The following is a 17072-nucleotide window of genomic DNA, read 5'->3' on the forward strand; positions in this document are numbered from 1 at the left end:
CTTTATCATTCCCATGGTGTCAAATTGTGCCATCCCTGATATCCTAGTATCATTCCTGGTATGTTAGGGGTACCACAGGGTATTAGTGTAGATTTAAATGTTGCTTTGTTACTAAAGCAAAGGTGTGTCTTCATTTTATTTAAGGTCTTTATTCTCACTGTCTCCCACTCTATCTTTACACATAGACTTTCCCTCTCTGAGGATATATATACATATATATATATATATATATATATATATATAGAGAGAGAGAGAGAGAGAGAGAGAGAGAGAGAGAGAGAGAGAGAGAGAGAAAGAGAGAGAGGGGCTATATGTATACTTTCATCCAGTAAGTCCCCACAAAGACATTGGCCAAAGCTCTCAGAAAAAAACCTATGGGAAAAGAAACTGGCTCATTACAATAAGAATAAAGAGTTATCATCTTTCCTCACGACTGGCTTATAAGAACATTAGCAGAGTTCAGAGTGAGGGAAAATGAAATCATTTTGTGTGCTTCCTGGCTTTTTTGGCACACAACAAGAGCCTTATAGAAATCCCACAGGGATTGTGTCCTTTTGATATAGGCCTGTGGCTAATAACTTGTGTAAATGAAAGCCAGCAAACACTCAATGTGACAAAGACTTTCTTGGCTTGGGCCTACAGTAGAAACCTCTGGGAATGATATCGGCTTGAAAACAAATGTTCCATGAAATGCTGGCTCTGGGAATGTCCTGTATGACACTTAATAGTTAAAGGGTTTACCATTTTTTAATTGTTGTGAGTTATTCAATATATCTAATGAATAGACTATTTCTGTTATTATAAGTCAGCACAAACATCCACTTGAACTGAAAAATGAGCATCATCCTTACATTGAATTAGATTAGACTTTGGTGGTCAAATGTCAAGGTCACTAGAACATCATATCCATCTATTATTATAAATTCTATATCTGATATAAAACGAGGAGATGGACATTCAGCTTGCTTCCTTCTTTCACAGCAGCCTGTTCTGTGCTGCTGTAGATAGTTCCTGCAGTGTTGAAAGCAAGAGCTGCACTTACACAAGTACAAACACAGGGATACAGGGACAAATGACCTTTATAGGTATTTAGGTTGGAGGACTGACAAAGTTGCAGGAAAAGCAAACTAAAACAGCTAGTCAGCTGGAAGATTAGTGGCTGCGCTTACATGCACTCAAGTAACCAGGTTGCTCAGAGAAACCAGATTTCTCATGGGGAATGCAATTTGACATTTAATGTGAAACCTGGTTACTGGAAATCCATGTATAGATGCAGCAGATGAGTAATTTGATTTCTCCTCTACCTTGGGCTGATTTTGGAAGCATTGCTCACAGATTTTAACTGTATAGAAAGTTATTTTGTTGTTGTTGTTGTTTCTTTTGATACATGTCTCAGGGGAGGTGACTGACAGCTATGATTAAGACACACTATTCACAGTGCTCCTTTTTACTCCTCAAACTGTGTGAATTAAAGAAATACACAATGAAAAGTGACTTATTTAGCCATCTAGGGCGCATGACATGAAGGTCCAATGAAATACATATTATTGAATTTAAGAAATTATTATACAGAAAAAAAATTACATTAAACTGTTGGAGCAGAGCTCTCTGCTGTTATAATATATGAGGAGGAGATCAGTAATGTAACTTGGCTTTGTATCACTAATTTTAAACCCTTTTAAATCAACTCTATAGTTGTAGCTAGTGTCAAGATTTTACAACATATGTGATGCATTTTGCCTTTTGCATTACATACATAAAAATCATATTCTATACTGGAACCCTTGCCAAATTTACATATACTGAAAATGATTGATGTAATTGAGCCATTTTTTCAATGCAGTAAGTTTATTAAATGAGGGACACTCAAAGCCAAATGTGAACGTATGTATGAATAATATGGCATAAAGGGAGAATGTACAAGTTGAACAGTGGTCTAAAAATCAAACCTCAGTGGACTCCACATGATGATGATGTGCTCTGATTTAGAATCACCTAATGAAACAACACTGCCCCTGCTACAGTATGATCTGAACCAACTGAGGATTTTCAGGATAACCTGACCCACTTTTCCAGTCTGTTGAAGGGGATTTAATGGCCCACAGTATCAAAGGCTGCACTAAGACTGAGCAACCCAAAACTTATGTTAAAGATCACTGACCTTTATCAGTGCTGTGTCAGTGCTTTGATGTTGTCTGAAGCCAGACTAAGTCTGTCCAGAAGGCCACTTAGATTTAGAAAACCTTGACAAGCAGGTTTTTAAATGATCTAAGAAATCAATTGCTTAATCAAAGAAATATTAATAAATGATAAATTAAAAACACCCCTAGATGCTAATTGACTGTACAACATAGGCTTTGTGCAGTATCATAAAGCACTTTCTCTCTGTTCTTGAATAAGCGCAGTCTCAGTTTCAAATCCAGGCAAATAAATCCCTCCAGTCAACAAATGCATAGTGGGTGTTTCATTGTGGGTATAGTTGTTCTTGTGGATATGGTTCCTTTGTGTTTCCATTTATATTACCTTGTCCACTTTTTGTGAAGTCATCTTACATAACTGTGTTGCATCACTGACAGGTATCTTTAGGCCATCAAAACGAAGGATGGCACTGAGAGTAATCCTGGAAAATGTCTCTGCAAGGTACAATGGCAGATTATTGTCATGGAAACTGGCTCACTGAAACTGAACTGATGTATTTTGTAGAGTTTGGTGGCAGCTGCAGTGTGTGTGTGCCAGTCTGGCGCTTTCAGCAGTTTGTGCTTTTTGAGGAACACAAAGAAGAGAAATAGATTAGTTTGCTTTTCTTGTTTCTGCTGTGGAAACTTTGTGGAGTGGAGGTTGACTCATAACAAACCTTCCTGCTTCATCCCTTGTCACTCACTCCACTTTAACTTTCTCTTTCTTGTTTCTCTCTTGAGTTCCTGATTTCCTAGGGCATGGTGAACCAGATAAAAATGTACAAACTTACATATTAACTTAACTAACTTAGCTAGGGATATTAGTTTCTTAGATATTAAATGTTAAATTGTGGTCAGCTGTGTTAGTTCTTATTTTTATCATTTAATGTTTAAAGTATTTCCAGGTAGAAGAGTACCAAAAAAATATTACAAATACCATCATTACATGCTTCATGCTAACTTGCCGTCAATACCTGAGTTTACTGTTTATCTAAGCATTTCAAATTGCAGTGTGAGTAGCTTGACCATGTGGTATGTGTGAAGTGAATATTTTTTCAGTTAAGGTTCTTCATGTTTAACCTTGTCAGTATCTATATTTTGTGTTTCTTATTCAATCTAATTTCCTGTATGTTGCCATGGAAAACAAGTGATCCCTAAACTTTTTTTTAAGGCAGAAAGTCAAATCCAATATATTCCAAGCAACCAAAACCTAAATAAATTGCACAGTCTTAACAAGTCCAAAGTGATTTTGTTGACTCCTGCAAATAACTAACAAAGCATTTGCCTCCTTTAGTGGGAAATCAAGTGAATTAAAAACTAAAAAAAAGACTACTTCCAGCTTGCATGATGTAAAAGTTACCAAAGAAATTCTCTGCAGTGTATTTAGTTTCTGCTCACCTAACCTTTGGCACATTTATTGACAACAACACGAGGCAATAAAAACATCAACCTGATTAAAATAGTTTTGTTATGGTCCATGCCCTCTCAGCCTATTCAGAAAGAATTCAGGGAAACTATCCATATGCTTAAGTTTAATCCATAATGCAGCAGAGACATCTGGACTTACATACATACAGTGTCTTCTGAAAGTGGTTGAACGTTGCTATCTAAATCCTAAAAACTCCTGCCCCTGTCTTACCAATCAGAAGGGTTTTCATTCCTTTTAATCAGGATCACTTATCACAACAAAATGTTGTGATAATGTGTTGTTTACTTTTGTCAGTAGACTGTTTAATTAATGTTTGCATTTTTTAGCTATGTTTAAATTTCATAAGCTTTAAAACAACAAAACCAAAATTCCAGCAATGGCAGTAAAACTACCTTCATATTAGGAGAGGCTGAACCTTTCAGAAGGGCAAATAGAGATGAGCAGAGATGTGCAACTAAAAGTTTCCCCTGCATACTGACAAAATTAGAATTTAACCCTGATAAGCATGTCTTCTAGACTGCTTTCACCCAATTGGATAACATGTAGCAACCAAAGGATGACCCAATTGGCCAGGTACACCTGTTTAAACAGTCATCAAAATAAGGCTTGTGTCTTACTGGTCTGGATATACATCTCAATGTGTTTGGACCTACCAGTTAATAGCCACTATGAAATGTTTAATTGATAATTTAGGTGCATTATGTTCCCATCTCTCTTTCTTTGACCTTGTTTATCTCTTCCCTTTTGCATTACATGCAAAAAAATCATATTCTATACTGGAACTGTTGCCAAATTGACATATACTGAAAATGATTGATGTAATTGAGCCCTTTTTTCAATGCAGTAAGTTTGTTAAATGAGAGACACTCAAAGCCAAATGTGAACATGTAAACAAAATCCAGGCAAACTCTTTTTTCCCTTCTGTCATGCTCTCATGGTGTCATTTTGTGATTGTACAACTTTTATCTGTGCTGTGAAATTAAAAATCCCACTCATTAAAAATTCATTGCACATCCTCTCATTACTGGCCTGGCCTAGAGGGGGAAGAGTGGGATGAAGGGATGAAGGAGGAGAGGTATGATGCAGTGAGGTGAGAGAAGAAAATTGAAGTGAAGGAGAAAAGTGAGGCCATCCTTTATCAGGAAGGTGTAAAAAAAAAAACAAAGCTTTCCAGTCCTTAAGCAAAAAGAGACAGACCAAAGACCTTGAGGTGGTCAGTTCTCTCTAGCTAGCCTCTAAAGGGTCAACTAAAACTAAAACTTTACGTCAGCATGGGTGAATGTAAAATACAATTATAATCCAAATCAATCTGTAGGAATGCTTTTATCACTTGCCGCTCAATATTTATAAACCTCTTCAAAGTTCCTGGTTAACAGGTCTTTTTTTCACTGAACCTTGTCCTAGTACTTCGCCTAGGAAGTAGGTTTACAGAATAGTAATACAGAACCCCCAGGTTCTGTATTACTCTTAACAAGCTTTATTCATGGTCCATTGTGTTTTAGTTTTAAAATTGTGTAGTTTAGTTCTTTAGCTTGTTGACCACACTACACAGTAATGAGACATCCTAAACATACCACAGCACATGGATAGACCAACCCTGGTCCTCGAGTGACACTGCATGTTAGCCTCATCCTACCCACTGCTGCTTACCTGTATCCGGTTTGTGCATTCAGACAGAAGCTGGAAGTACTGATAGACTTAGGGCAGTTGCTCTTGAGGAAGAAAGTCCCTCCCTCACCTTAGATACTATATTCAGGGAGATATTGTGTAATCAGACTTTGTGTCTGTTTTACTGAAGTTCTTCCTATGAATACTGGCCCAGTCTGCCTGAGTAACCTGCAAGTAAGCAGTAGCAGCAACTAAGAACATTTACTTGATTATATTCCTTTTTTTCTTATTAAATACACTCGTGGAGCCAAAACAAAACTACAATCTGGAGATTGTTGGGTTTTTTATATAATATACAGTTGTGTTTTGTGAGGTAGCAAATTATGCATGCCAGTTTTTGTGACTTGTAGGCCACTAGCAGGCCGGTAAACAATGTGTTTAGCAGTAAACAGTGGGTTTACTGGCCTGTCATGTCATAGGCCAAAAAACCTTTCCCAAGTCCTAGTGGGAAAACTTTGCTCCTCAAAATTTGGTTCTTATACAGCTAAATTGCAAGATTGAATCATATTTTTGTCATGAACATAATCTTTGTTTATTTGTTTGCCTTTATTTTTAGAAGGAAGGCAATGAGGTGTTAAGGAAAAATAAAAACAAATAACTATCATACCACAGACAGGAGTTTGTTTCCAGAATGCATTCAGTTTGTGCGCAGGGTACATCAGTGCCACATTTCCACAGACCACAGACCTGACATCTTTCACATTAGAAAGTTAACATGCAATCTTTCTGATATGGTAAAAAACTAAGGTCTCCTTTATGTTGGAGACATCACACATATATTTGTTTTAAATCTCACATTGCCATTATTCATCCCACTAATGCATTTCTGTCACTGTTTATCTCAATATTTCTTCATCAAAAAAGGTTCCCATGTCACTGAAGCGAAAAATGCTTTTTAGTAATATTAAGGAAATTAAATCAGAAGTTGGCATTTTCATTCTGCCTTTTCAATTCAATACACCATGATTCATATAACAAGACTTGGATGGAAGCACAGAAGCACTCCACCTCTGGGTCTGACACCATCTCCATACCTCTCTCTCTACCTCTCTCTCTCTCTTTCACTCTATGCCAAACTTGTAGAGCAGTGTGTTTTTGCTGAACATTGAGGTCTCACAGAATCTGAAGCTTCACTGCTGAGAGATAAGAGGAGAGAGAGGAGATATTCTACCGGGACCTCTGTCTTTGCTTTCTCATGTCACTTTAAGACATAGCTTAAACCTGCATAGTCATTTTAACAGAATAAATTGCAATTTTTGCTCATGTACACATAATAACACATAATGACAGGGCTAAAACACAGCTTCTGATTGACTAAAATCAACTGACCTAGGTAATCAACACTGGATAGGGCAGGAATATTTGAAAAACAGTTGCCCTTTCCTAGTTTACAAGCTTTTTACACTTTTATCCCATTCCTTCTGAAACATCCTCTCAAGCACCATCTGATTAGAGGGAAGGTGTCTGAAGAACTCTCCATAGACTCAGGTGTTATGCAGTTTTCTTTAAGAAACACACTGTATTTGGCTGTATTAATCTTTCCCCCAATTCTGATAAATGTTATTGTCCCTGCTACTGAGAAGCCCCCCAATAGAATGTTGCTGCCACCATCATGCCTCCCTGTAGGGATAGTATTAACCAGTTGAGTAGTAAAGCAGTACCTGGTGTTCACCAGATACAGTACTTGCAGTTCTGCCCACTTTTGTCTCATCAGATCCATGAATCTTGTTCCTCACAATCTCAGTTCTTTAAATGCTGTTTGACAAACTCAAAGCAGGCTGGCATCGGTCTTTTACTCAAAGTGGCCTATATCTAACCAGTCCACAATAAAGGCCTGATTAATATAGTACTACTGAGATGCTTGTCCTTTGTGAAAAATTGCTGTGTTCTTGTAAACAAATATATTTGCATTAATTTATCCTTCTCTCTTATGTTCATTTTCACTGCCTTTGTTGGTTATTGCTGTGTTTCTTTAGTAGTAGTGCTACCGCGTGGACCCAGTGGCAGAAATAAATATGAGTCATAAGTAATGCGGTGATTGTCATGAGTTGTGTGAGTAAGGTATAGTGTGTGTAGTGAATAACAGATTGAGTGTTTCCAGATTCTGCCACACAACCTGCAGCCATGACATCAAATGTGTCAATTCAAGCAGTTGAATTAACAGATTAATTTGTCAAAATTAGGATACAACTGATACAATCCATACACGGTATGGAAGATAAAAGGTAGGATCATAGTACAAAAGGGAGAGTTGAAGGTTTGTGTCAACTGCCATTACCATTTGTGCAGTGTTCAACGTAAGTCACCCTTTCTTTTTTCAAATTAAACATTGAAAGTACAACACATACAAAGCATTTGTGTGCCTTGATGGCCATAAAGATAATAATAAAAAGCTTATGTGTGTCAAAGTCTGCATTCACCACACAATCAAATATGCCATTTTTTCTGGAGTATTTAGTAAAGAAACATGTAACACACTCATGCACTATTGGAATCCAGACAGCATCATGATAACATTTTACTTTTCACTTTTTAAATGTAGAAGCAGAATGTAGTCCTCTCTGTATCCTTTTCGGAATCAACCAAACTTTATAGAGGTTTTCTTTCCTTTACATTCCCCACTCTCCAGTCACCTAGTGCTCCTTGTTATCTTTCTAAAGTGTTGTAATTTTAGAAATCTGGTATGGTACCTCTACCTTTTCTCCTGACAAACAAGACTGTGCAAGTGAAACTACAGTTACACCTAGTTTAGACATTTGGACAGCCAAGACCCATCGCCATTCACCCTCTCATGTTGCTAGATGTGCTTATCAAGTATATTGCTAATTGAAGTAATTATAACTAGCGTTTTTCTGGATAATGCCTAAAGCCCTTGTCATTGACATTTCCAGATCTAACTTTTTTAAATTACAAGCATATGTGTCTCTATGTGCTGACAAAGTTCTAGAACTCAATTCTTCACAAGCGCAAACAGAAAGCAGTGCTAACTGTAACATTTCTGTTACATGTATTAATGCAGAGTGAATAGTATACAGTGGTAGTGGATGGTAACACACCTACTGGTACACTTTGTAAACTCAGTGCTGGTCCTAGGAACAGTCAGTAATCAGACCACCATGTCAACCAGCACCACCCAGGCAGTGTAATTGTTTCTTGTTTAGTGTTTTCTCTTGTCTGTCTACATGCTGGTGTCTCGCTGTCAGCCTCTGTGACATCCTCCTTCTGCCTCTGACACCCTCTACCCCCAAAGCCCTGAGCAACAAACCAATTACTAGACAGTGAGAGAAGATGAGAGGCGGGTTGGGTGTGGGGCAGGTTGGTGCTGGAGACTCTGAGATGAGGATGCTCTGCCTGTCTCTATCATTTAAGATCACAGAGATAGAGCGACATAGAAGAAGAAGGGTAACATAGGGAGAAAGAGAGAGAGGGAGAGAGGGGAGAGAGAGAGAGAGAGAGAAAGAGAGAGAGAGAGGAAATAGCACTAGTGCAGAGTAGTTTATCCAGGTTACAAGCAAGGTAGAGCCAGTTAAGGGAGGTCAGAGAGAAAAGGAGCAAAGAGGCAAAAAATGGAAAGAGAGTCTGTGAGTCAACTGAGATTTCAAGTCTGTCTGCAGGGAGGCTGGGTCATGTTAAAGGTGAAGTCATTACAAGCTCCACCCTGGATAAAAGCTATCACTTACATACTCACCAAACCCCAAAGTCTTCTCTCACACTAGTGACATACTTTAAGTTTTGCTTTATTTAGAGAGATGACCTTGTGTTGGGGTTTTTAAGGGTATGTAAAGAATGAAGAAGTCCATAAAATGCTCTTCACTTCATCTGTTGAAAAAGGTTATTTAACTACTAAATGGAATTATAAATAAGTTTGTTTTGACACCTATTGTTTCCAACATAAGCCACCAACAGTGGTGCCAACAATCTAACTAGCACCAACAACACACCACAAAAACTAGACTGACATTGGTGTATTACTGAACACAACTGATGTTTTTTTAAATCAGTCTACAATGACTTTAATTCATGTGGTAACTAAATCAAAAATATACTTAATTCCTGTTGTAAACATACAATGAGCACTGCAACATAAGGCTGCAGGCTAGCATGACTCATAATAATAATAATTTAAAATACAAAAAAAGATAGAAAGATAAGATTGTGTTCATCCATGTTCACTCCGGTCTGTGATTAGCGCAGATGACTCCTCCCAGCGGCTTTTCTCTTCTTCACTTCTCTCCTACTCCACACCTTGACTTCCTGAGCTCCTGGTGTATTTCGATCTTCTTCCTAGAATCAGACCTGTGTTCTGCAGAACTAATAGCATTGCAGTATCCAAGGTAACATGTGCCTCCTGAGAAGATCACCAGACGTCCTCTCACAAATGAAGGCGATTAGAAAAGTCCCAGTAAGTTCACTTCAGCCCATCATCTCAGAAAAACAAATAACAAAAGTTGAATGAAGACAACAAAAAATCAACAAAAACTAACAAAACAACATACAAATAGAGGAGCTGCTGTAACTGGCTGCCACCCAACAGGTGCCATTCTAGAACTCCATCTACATCACGACAGGTAAAGTTTCACTACACGTCACCATACAAAGTGCTATTTGGCTCTTAAACCCTCTCACCTACTTTTTGTGAACATGACCAGCAGATTTTGTGGGAATGTCCAACAACAGTTGTTTCAATATTCTGAGCACTTTGGATGCGTTGCTATGCAGAAGTGTTGCGAGTTTCAGAACTCTGCAATAGCAGTGTCTGGAACAGAGTGATTCAGACTGTTAAGATAATTACACAGCTGTTTAAGTAGTGTGATGGAATCCAAAGTCTAGTCTCATTTTGTTGATGAGAAACCTAGATTTGGCAAGGAAGAGACTCTGCAGTGCTGGTCTGTAAGGTTTTACTGTATCTATACCCTCACTTATAGCCCAGCCTCTGTCTACATTGTATTACAAGAGACATAGGAGCTCAAGCAGAATATATCTAGTATTAAAAGTAGTGTTGGTGGAGTTTACGATCACTAAAATGTATATGTGCTATTGTTTCAGCCAGGTCTCTATCAGGCATGTTTAACTGATGAGGAGTCGACACAATGGAGGCTCTTCACAAGCATACTAATACAAAAATGCAGTGTGTTTGGGTGTTTATGTATCATAGATACTAAGGGCCCACATGCCTTAAGCCATGGTAGTGGACATATAGTGGCAAGTTTTTTGCATTAATTTGTCATAAACATTATCTGATCTTCATCTAAGTCAAGATTATTAACAAATATGATGTTGGTAAAAAATAATTGATGATTTACAAAAAGCTGGGTTACAAAGTGATTTCAAAGACTTCAGAAATGTACAGAGTCTACAGTACCTAAAACATAAAACAAGCAAGGTTAAACTAAAGAGAACAAAATGTTTATGGACTGACCAAGATTGAACTATCTGAAAAAAACACAGCACTACATCTGGCATGAAAAGATCACTGCATATCACCATGAAAACATCATCCCAAGTGTGGTGGAGGAAATTACAATGAATAATGCATTATAAGGCTGCAGGCTAGCATGACTCGGCCATGCATAACCTTTGGCCAAGTCAGAGCCCAGACCTCAATCCAGTAGAGATACTATGATACCACTTGAAGAGAACCACACACGAGACATTCAAAGAACCTGACAGAGCTAAAGCAGTTCTGCCAGGAAGAATGAAGAAGTTCATCCTGAACAATGTGCAGGTCTAATACACAGCTAAAGGAAGCACATGGTTGAGTATTGCTGGCCTTGGGGGGCTCAACCAGTTATTAATCAAAGGGTTCATATATGCACGCACTATGAGGTTTGTATGGTTGTTTCTAAATAAATACATGAAAGAGCAGATGTTTTGTGTGTTGTTATTTTAGGCACATTTGTTAATACTCTTTACTGAGATGAAGATCAGATCATGTTTATCACAAGCAGAAAACCAGCACATTTCAAAAGGTTCACACACACATACACAGGTAGAAGAGGTGGATGTTCGTGTGTAATGGTTTTTTGTAGTCAGTTCTCCACTCAATTTACATCCTTTAAGAGCATGTGAAAGGGTGAAGTTAGTCACCATCACAGGTGTTGTGACAATTTGACTGTATGTGTGTGTTTTGCAGGCTGATAGTGAAGGTGTATTTTTACAGGATTTGGGCAGACAATGACAAAGGGTGTGTGTGTGTGTGTGTGTGTGTGTGTGTGTGTGTGTGCGGGGGGGGCGAGATGGAAGATAAATGCCACAGCAATCATAGAACTGTGAAAGAAAAGCATCACATATTGACTTTGTTGGTGCTTCTATCACTGCCTTTCATACTTCAAAACCTATTTCACTCATATACAGTATCTAGACAGTATCGAGACACATTTGGTATTCAGAGTCACATCTCTTCAAATCAAAACATAGGATCAATTACAAATGTGTCACTTTTTTTATTTGTAATGTATTTGCCATGAAACCATTCACAGAATGAAACATTTACATTTCTAGAATTTCCCTAAAAAGAAATACAAGAGATATACTATTTAAAACTACTATTTATTTGTAAAAAATAGAAGAAAAGTAACAGATGAAAATAACAGATGAAAAAATCTTTTACTTTCTTCTTGTCATTAAGTTTCTCACTTATATTACTCAATCGCACTGGCATGTCCTACACTAAAAGGCACATAAACACACTATTGGATATGAATATGCACATGTACCCCTGTTTTTGATGGCTTCTTTTGATAGTCTCTGCTGATCAAACTTGAAGGATTTACATGTCCAAGTCTGTTTTTCAAACTAAATACAAAGAGAAAATACTTCACAAATGTTTTAAGGAAGAGTTGAATATTAAGAATCTATAATGCAGGGCAATGTATCCTAATAAAAGAATGCAGTGTGAGGTGTTGCTCAACCTTAAAGCATTGACAAAAACAGCACATTCTTTGTAACATGCTGACATCAGGACATTTAGTTTTGTTTGAAAAACATCTTGCATGCTCCAGTGCTCAGAATTGGCAAAGCGACACTAACAGCTGACCATGTGATATATGGAGGCAATAAAGTCTGACTGACTGCTCTGTGAACCAGTGAGAAGCAGGTATTGTTACTGGAGGACTATTAGATTAATGTGAGTAATAAAGTGTGCTTGAAAGACTGTGGCGCCTACTGGGCAGTGAGGAAAATGGAGGGGCTGGTTGTATTGTAAACTTCAGCATAAATCACTATGACCTAAGGACATTTTTTTATTTTTTAAGCAAATTCCCTGGTAGTTCCAATAAGCCATTAGGGTCATTGTGTTCCTGTAAGATAGCATGTACTGTAAATGGGTACAGGAGAAAGAGAAAGAAAGCAGCTTCCCAGTACATTAGTTTGTCTGACCATTGGTACACTAACCCCATCTAACATATGACCTCTGCGCTCCCAAAAAACTGTCTACCACACAGTTTCTGACGTTTTCTCCATTATTCCCTAATGTCTCCATGTCAGTTCATTACCAGTTGACCATGTAGCCTACATGTCAGCTTTCTTGACACATAAAGGTCACAGGTCTGACCACTGCTGCAGCCAACATGTCAATCAATATGCACATCTTCTACTCAACTGTCCTTCAACAAACTTCAAATCCCTAACCTGCTCACTGAAAGCTCTCTGTGGATGATAGAGCTACTACAAACCTGAGCAGTAAGAGTAACTGGGTGATTGTAGTTAGGTGGGTTGTTCACTATCAGCAGGTCAGCGGTGCAATTATTAGTACCTCTGATCCATATCCACAGTGTCCTCAGGCACTTCAGTTGAACACACTGATAGATCAAAACCTATTATTACAATAATATATATTTCAACATGTAAAAAGGAAAAATACTAATTTGGTACGCTTAAGGGATATTGATATCAGTGTCATGTCTGTGTGGTAAGGCTATGCCACGCTAAGTCAACAGTCAGCTACTGATGGCCAATATGTAGGCCATGTAGGCAATAGGCCATCAAGAAGTATCTGTCAGCCTAGTTTTTACACTGTTGGACACCACTAGCACTAATCAGACCCTCATTGATGACTTTTCTACAATTAGTCATTCTTCCTCCTTCCTTTAATTTCTTATTTTATCTTTTTATTCATAATTCATACTCTCATAGGTTTATGTCTTTTCTTTCCTTCCTTTCTCTATTAAAATGTCCTCCTGTCCCTATTTCCATCAAAACCCTCTCTCCCATGCCACCATCTCACAGACCAATGCACCCTTGTTCTCTGTCAGCTGTGAAGGTTGACTGTGTCAGTCATATTAACATCAGCCTGACGTGTTTGCTTCCACTGGAGAATATTCCCGACTCTACACCAGTAGTTCTCAGCTATTGTGTTGCCACACATCAGACTCCCTAATCCCCAGGGACGAGGCCAGTATGTCTACAGCACACACGCAATAGAGTCCAGCAAAGATAAAACTTGAATGATTCCCATGTTAGGAATTTAATTACTGAACCGTAACAGATTAAAGAGAGCAAAGTGAATAGGAAAGAGAATTAAGGATCCAGGTCATTGCAATTATTCTTCCCAAATTACAGACAAACATCTGCATGTGTGGGTAGATTTCCAAATCATCAATTAATTACAAAATCAAGTGCTAAAGTGGTTAGCACTGCCGCCTCAGTTAGAAGCTCCCGGGTCTGAATCCGTTGGTCGACCAGGTGCTTTTCTGTGTGAAGTTTGCACGTTTTCTCCATGTCTGCATGTGTTCTCTTTGGACACTCCAGCTTCTTCCCACTGTCCAAAAACATACATGTGAGGTTGGGTTAGGGTTAATTGGTCACTCTAAATTGTCCATAGGTGTCAATGTTTGTCTCTGTACCAACCCTGTGATAGATAGGTGTACCCCACCTCTCTCCTAATGACATCTAGGATAGGCTTCAGCACTCCTGTGAATCTTAAGAGGACAAGCAGTTAGGATGATTGATTGGTACAATGAGGATACATTTTGTGAATCTGTTTAGCTTTAGGATTTAGAGTTTGACCAATGAAGCAGTGGTCCAACAGTCTATCAAAAATAGCTCTCAAAATCAAATGAGTAACAAACATCTGATTACAATATATAGACTAGGGTAGGCTAACTCTTGTCCTCGAAAGCCACTGTCCGACTCGTGTCCTACTCACTGCAACCTACAACCAAGTTCTTAATACTGTCACTACAATGCCACAGCTATAAAAACCATCAACAACATACATGAACAAAGTATAACAGGATGTTGCATCACTAAAGAGTCACTAGAATTGCATGGCTCTGTTAAGCAGGAGAAGAGAGGTTATAAGAAATGTATCTAATAAACTCATTCACCCCTGCCATACAGATCTGTAATCCTCTCTAATGTTTTGTTCTATAGTATTCCAAACTGCTTATCTGAATAATTAAAAAATCCCATTAAATGCGATGTATTGCATCCATTAACACAACACACAGGCTTCATATACTCATATTCATCCCAATATTTCAATATGTGTTTAAAAGCTCCTTTAGGGCAACTTTCCTCTCAAAGGCTGCGCAGACCATCTCGATATGTACTGCCACTGTATCAATGACCCACCAGACACTGGTGACAATGGTCATCGAGTAGCTGCATGTGCCTAGGGCATTTGGAGAAAAACGTAGCTAGGCCATTGAGATGGGCAAGATTATTTGAGCCTTGAGGCACCTTGAATCTGTGCTCAATTCAGTTCATGTATTTCACATCCAGCAGCAGTGTAAAGCAGTGTATGAGTACATTTACATTTACATTTAGTTATTAGGCAGACACTTTTATCCAAAGTGACTTATAAGTGAAGCAAATTAAATGAATAAATCCAGAGGTGCCTTTTCCTTAACATTAAATGCCAAGATGGCCGACACAGTAGTCTGCTGTAATGTTTGTTGTAAAAACTGAATGTTGGTGCAGACTTACGTTTGATGGAAATGGGCAACAGTCTAAGGACAGATTTACAGCAAAAGAATAGACTGATAGATGACTTTACATCTGTTGGCTTTTCCGCTCATGCTCTCCACGCAGGCCTGGTTGGACTTGGCACCCACACTTTTTTGGTAGACATTAAGGCCTTTGCCTTTGCCTTTGCCACAGCCCATGAGGCATGGACTGTGGCCTTGTTCACAGCCCACTCCCCTTGCCTACTGTTTTCTTCCACCACTCTGATTGTAGGTGATTCTATAATAGGAAACTTGATTTTCTTTAATGCCACCATGCACTGTTATCCATGGGCAACACAGTGTTTCAAACCTCAAACTGAGTTAATCTCAGTACAACTTCTGAGACTGTTCCTGTCTTGCAGAAACTGTTCTTCATATGGGCTTCAATGACAACACTCACAAATATTCTGTACTGACTAAAATAGACCTATTCCCACTAGCACTAGTGGCAGCATGAAGCATTTGAGCAGTGCGGCAGGGTGCACAACTTTGCTTTTATTGACAATTCAAATCTGTGATGGAAGCATGCTCCTCATTATAGGAGAGATAGAATTCTTCCAACTAAACTTCACATAGGTGATCTCAACTCCACGATTTCCTTTGCCCCATCATCTCAATCTGTTCTGCAATGCTCTTGGGCATCTTGCAGTCTGCCACGTGTATCTACACCTTCTCCTTCCTACTTCTCCATTGTGTCAGTTAAGGGTGTTGCCCTTCTCCTGTCTCTAATTCCATCAAACCCTCAAACAACCTCCTGCTGTCACTAGACTCAGAAATAGAGCATAATTAATGCATATGATACAGTGGATCAATTCTCCTCATCTGCCCCCTTTAACTGTGGTGTTTCTGAAGGCTCATTTCATTGCTATGCTGACGCTACGCAACTTTATTGTCCTCTAAACCATGACAATACTGTTAAGTCAATTATTGTATGTCTCCTTGTTAAATGGCAAATAATTATCTCCGACTAAATGATTACTGTTTTAGGTACACCTAGTGTCTTGAATGGATATCTAGTCACTTGGGTAGTCTGCTATAAAATATTCATGAATTTGCTAGCATTTCATGCAAAATACTGTGGCTTAACTACAACAAAGAGAGATAGCTGTTCTTCTCTCTTCTGTTTTAGCAGCTGAACAGTCACAGGACATTAAAAATATTAAAAACAAAAGCAATGTTTTTGAGTAAGATTAACATTTCAACATTTCAGCATGTGAAACGCGAAAGAAAATGTCCATCCACCTTAATGCTGCCATTGAATGTTAGTCAGCAAATGCTCTCTGCCCACACTGTATGAAATAATTAGGTTGTACGTTTTAGGTCATTTAGCAGATTCACCCCTACAATACTTAAATGCACACTATAATAAAAAGAATTTAGCCAGTTGTGAAGTTTACAGTCACGTGTGGCAAGAGAGCATTTGAAAACCACTAACACCTACATCTGTGGAAATCAACCAACAAGATATCTCCTTTCCTCCAGTTCTCTACTACTGTTCTTCTTTTCAAGCTCATGTATTTACTTTAAATCTTCTCCTATGGTAATTGAAGTTAATTAAAATGGTTAATGTTTAATTAAATATTACACCACTTCCCCCACTCCCATTTCCAAATCTATTATTCTACACCTGTATACTGTAGGTTTTAAAATAATGAAAGTGATCATTTTTACAATGTATTGTTCATCTATAGATCAATTGGTGTGAAAGACATAATGGCATTTCTTATCTTGTGTCTCAAATTGGCAATAATAATTAATTTTATTTCAATTTTTAATGCTACAAACATATGGTTGTTACTAAATGGCATTATGATTAACTGACTGGCTGATTGATGGAGGAGATGAGTAACT

At 38.2% G+C, this 17072-nt stretch overlaps 1 protein-coding gene across 2 annotated transcripts in view; it reads left to right on the forward strand.

Annotated features, from left to right (window-relative positions):
- LOC113165337 (NT-3 growth factor receptor-like) overlaps positions 1-17072 on the forward strand; it is a 138046-nt gene that overhangs the window by 89898 nt on the left and 31076 nt on the right. The window lies entirely within an intron of this gene.

Source organism: Anabas testudineus, chromosome 6 (genome assembly GCF_900324465.2).
Source record: "Anabas testudineus chromosome 6, fAnaTes1.2, whole genome shotgun sequence".
NCBI lineage: Eukaryota > Metazoa > Chordata > Actinopteri > Anabantiformes > Anabantidae > Anabas > Anabas testudineus.